The sequence below is a fragment of the Lissotriton vulgaris genome, chromosome 1_1 (assembly GCF_964263255.1).
Source record: "Lissotriton vulgaris chromosome 1_1, aLisVul1.2, whole genome shotgun sequence".
Classification (NCBI taxonomy): domain Eukaryota; kingdom Metazoa; phylum Chordata; class Amphibia; order Caudata; family Salamandridae; genus Lissotriton; species Lissotriton vulgaris.
The window spans coordinates 1,411,883,293-1,411,888,121 of record NC_141685.1 but is presented as its reverse complement, the minus strand read 5'-3'; the positions used below and the strand labels follow the sequence as shown (position 1 = coordinate 1,411,888,121).

The 4,829-nt window shown below is 45.0% G+C and overlaps 1 pseudogene; it reads left to right on the top strand.

Annotated features, from left to right (window-relative positions):
• The first annotated feature begins 1,137 nt into the window (after positions 1 to 1,137).
• On the top strand, positions 1,138 to 2,517 carry LOC147750617 (endogenous retrovirus group PABLB member 1 Env polyprotein-like; annotated as a pseudogene).
• The last annotated feature ends 2,312 nt before the right edge of the window (positions 2,518 to 4,829 follow it).

Below are 4,829 nucleotides of genomic sequence, written 5' to 3'. Positions count from 1 at the left end.
ACCCGGTTCTCAATTCTAAGCCAGTGCAGGTCCTTAAGGTGCTTAGAGATCCTTGCTGTCCTAGGGATCTTACATAGCAGCCTGGCTGCGGAGTTCTGGACAAGCTGAAGCCCCCTAATCACAGCTAAATTGGAACCCAGATATAAGATGTTACCGTAGTCAAGCCTAGATTGTCCATTCTCGTTTGGGGCTTAGCCCATATGAAATAGTTTTTGGGCACCCTGCTAATGTTTGGGGAGTCCCTCGCCCCAAAAAGTATTCAGACATTCCGTATCCATTGTTGGTTCACTATTTGCACGACCTCACCACTAAATTGCGTGTTATTCGTCAACAGGTCCAAAACGCTTTGCCGGAGGCCTCCTCAGATCCAGGACACTCCATCCAACCTGGAGACTGGGTGTGTCTGAAAAACTTCCAGAGGAAAAAGAATCTGGAACTTCGTTGGGGGCCGCCTACACAAGTCCTACTCACCACCCGTACAGCAGTAAAGGTCGTTGGGAAGCGAAATTGGATCCACGGCGTGCACTGTAAGCGGGTACCATTGCCTTTACCTTAACCAGTGGGTCCGAGAAGGCGTTGGTGACAGTGAATGTGAGAAGGTACCCAAATTTGTACCGTTTAGCAGTGCACGCCTGGATTGGACTAGTTCCGAGAAAGAGGACGACAACGTTTTACAGGAAGCTGTATCTCCACATCTTTGACTAAACACGTCGGATCCAGAAACATTGTTCAAGGACCAAACAATACCTGGCAAGACAGGATACAACCTGAGAGAAAGGTTGCCTAGAGACAATTAAAGTTTTGTGTGTTCTAATTCTTGCCTTGTGTTAAAAAGTGAAAGATTCCTTTTCCACTATCCATCAAGTTGCAGGGTCACGGTAGGAGTCTTAGGCGTGGCCCGAATAGTGACTAGGTCAACAGGACGTGCAGTGTCATAGGAAGGCTAACAATCACAGCCAAGTGATTATCGTGAGCAACGCCTTTAGAGTAATGGATAGCGCAGGAAAAGAGAATGATGTAAAAACAATGAAAAGAAAGTAGTATAAGAAATTAATATTTAGTCGTTGTGGCGTAGCACTATGTATTTCAATATGTTTATGCAGTTTATTAGTATGTGTAGGATGGATTGTACACAGTATGCAGCCGACACCTGTCTCTACTTCTACTTCTTTGATTCCCTCTACTACTATTTCTCCACATAAATTTTCTGCACTCCCAGACCATGAGCAGATGAGAAGAATGGAGTATTTTAACAACTCATTTATCCAACTCTTGCATCAACATCAATTGATAGTGAATACTACTGATTGTTGGGTTTGTGGGCTCATACCACATAACACAGAGAGAGGGATGCCGTATTTAGTCCTTCCATTCACGTACAAAGGTTCTGCTTGGGCTTATCTGGCTATATTCTCTAATGCATACCAGAACCTACTCCGATATCCTCCTGGTGGGTCCTATATTGGTGGAGTGGATTTCAGTCATAGCTCTTTGATCAAGGGAATAGTGACCATGGCAAAAATCGCTGATATTATTAAAATTCCCAAGGATGAGAAGAGAGCTTATGATGGATGGAATGTGACCCGGTATGTCACTAGTCTCACTGATAAGATTAAACAGAAGAAATTTGCACCAATTTGGGTTTTACCCCAGAGAGGTAATCTGTGTTTACAAATAAATGGTTAGAATACCAAAGTTAAGCAAGAAAAGAGTAATTGTTCCCATATATACGTCTATACACCCCTGACTCCTTCACCGTTAGTTCCATCACAAGGCACATATTTTATCTGTCATGATAAAGCTTATATATGGCTTCCCACACATTTCTCGGGGACATGTTATATAGCTTTCCTTCTCCCTCCGACATATACTGCTCCTGCAGATCACCATAGAAAGAGATTGGTTAGAGGGGTTATTGATGCAGAAGACACGGCTGGAAAAGACGGAGGAGGTTTCCTGAAAGGAATTCTTCCTTTTTGGGGTCCAATGGCAGATAGTAGAAACATCAGACGCTTGGTTTGTGTGGTCGATGCTACCATAAATATAACTTCTGGAGCACTGAATAATTTGAAAGCTGAACTTCAGGCGGATCGCCTTATGACTTTGCAGAACCGAATAGTTCTAGACATTGTCTTGGCTGATAGAGGCGGAGACTGTAAACTGATTGGGTCCAGTTGCTGCGTTTACGTTCCAGATAATGCCCCTACGGTATACCAAGCCATCTCTAAGCTACATGTCATCTCCGAGTCCATTCATCAGGAAACTGGAGATTGGTCTGTGATGGGATGGTTTTGGGGACTACTGTCCACATGGGGATGGAAGGTGTTAACTTTCCTTGGAGCGATTCTAGCAATCATCTTCTCTTGTTGCCTCTGTTTACAGTGCGGTCCAGCTATTTGCGGACTTTGTGCCACTGTGTGTGTTTCTAAGCCGGTACCACCAGAAACAGAGAACATCAGAATGATGTTGCAGCAACACCTCAATGACCTCATGACCATTGATATAGATTCAGACTAACATGAGTCTTTTGTGCTTTGCCTGAGTATGGCAAAAGGAGGGTCTGAGGTTCCGTGGTTTTTCGACTTTGCTTCGTATCCCGCTGCCATTTTGTATTTACCCGCCATTTTGTGTTGCCTCACTCAGGCAGCACGGCGGACGTGGTGAACGCGATGTTTTTGCTTTTGCAGCTGCTACGTGTCCTTTCCGTTAAAGAATAACTTCTGCCTATGTTTATAAAACCTATGTCAGGGTCTCTCGAGTTTCGTAAATCCATGTCTAGACTGATTAATCCATGTTTTACTCCACTATTTGGGTCCCACCATTCTTCTTGACTTTATCTTGTTTAACTGGCCTTCGCTATTCTCTTCGTGTGTTCTCTTGTTACATAGACTGTCCTTTGTAGCATTCAACATGTTCTACCACCTGCAAATTGAATTACGGGCACTAGTTTTGATTAACCTGTAGGGAGGAGAGCACACAGGGTCTGAAAGGAGGGTGTGTTTTAGACATTCGATAACTTGTTTTCGAACTATTCCTATTCGTCAATTTTGTATGTTTTGGGATTTGGCATTGTAAACTTGTGTACTATAATAGTTTGTGCGCCACGGAATGAAGTGGCAGTCTCCTGAGAACCTACCATTGGTGTACTTACAGGACAACTGTGCTTAGCTGCAGCGAATAAATCTGCTTTTCTATGCCTAACAGAGTGTCACGTGTCTCTGTCTGCCAAAGCAGGTGAACCCGGATATCTTAGGCGTGCCCTGCGCTGCCTGGCCCGTAAGGTCAGGTTCTCCAGGCTAAACAAGTGCCTTCTAGAAAATATGCATACAAGTAAAACCAAATTGCTAGAGTTAGAATCACCAAAACAGAAGAGAAGAGGAGGGTGAGGAAGAGATCAATTTTCACAGTTCCAAGTAAGACACAAGGGCCAAGGCCAGGAAAGTACATCTGGTGATAATGCACTGACTGTGAGTGCATTCACACCTTGATTTGAGTAATGGAAAGGTGGCGAGAGCTAATCATATCAATAGCGTCAAATCCTTCAGGTCTGTTAGTCCTTGAAAGAATGCCTAGGAAAACATTTTAAGGGAAAAAAGAGTCTGTGACAAAATGAGGTTTCTCAAGCTGGGGGACACAACATCAGAGATGATTTGCTAAAGAGTTATAATCCTTCTTTACCAGGTGCTATCTTAGTACAAACATTGCTAGATGCAATTGGAATGGCAGACACCATAGGGGGGGCAAGATGACGGCCGTGTGTAACACGTTCATCGCAATGAGCCCCCCACTGTCCTCACTTCTGAGTAATAGTTGACGCAGCAGAGTGACTATCTTATATGATGATTTGGAGCACTTACAGCTTAAGTCATGCTGGTTGGCATTTTTTTACATAACCCTTACCTCTTGGATGGGCTACCTGCCTGCGGATCTCCCAAAATTGTTGTCAGTCTTTGACAGGACTGGGCGCCGTCGCTGCTCTGCGCTTACTAGAATGCCGCCCAATACTGCAAGAGGGTTGAAGACTCGCAGCTCTGCAAATCCGCAGTATACAGCTAAAGCTGAGCCGGGGACTTAGCGGTCCGGGATGAATCAATCAAATAAACCTGACGCAAGTCCGGAGAAGCTCCCCGGGGGAGGGAAAAAGTTGACACCAGAGACCCTCTTCATGGCCAAATTCTGGACAAAAAATCTTCCAGCCTTGGAAGCAGGAGGAGCCCCAACACAGCTCGCTGTGAATAAGTGAGTGGAGGTGGAGGCTGGGAGCTCACTTGAGGTGAGCAATAGCTCTGGGACTACACAAGTTACTACAAATGCTTTGGTGGGGGATAGGTTACACCATTGCCAGCATTAGATCAGTCAGTATCTCCCCCCAATCCTCAGATGTACCAAAAGATAACCGTGAAAGGAGAGGGGGCTAATCTGGATACAGACAAAGGGGAAGCCTCCGGCCAAAATAAGACAGTCAAGGAAGCATCAGAGGCCAATTTCCACTGGGGTCCGAAAAGGAACTGTAAGTTCATATGATGTGGGTGGCACTGAGGTGGACCCTGGGGACAAGTTCTTCTCTCTGTATGACCAGTCAGACTAGTCCAGTGACGAGTATTCTCCCCTAGATCACAGGATTTTAGAAGGAAGTCATTGGGCAGTAGATGGAGTAATTCAAGCAATGTACATGTAGGGAGGGGGAACCCCTGCTGGAGGTGCAGCTTCTGCAATGGTTTGAGACACTGTTAGGAAGAAGGATGTGCCTGGTAAATGAGATTTAAATGAAGGTACGGATGGACTGTCATGGGACTACTCATTTAACCCAATACTTGGAGAACTTGGAC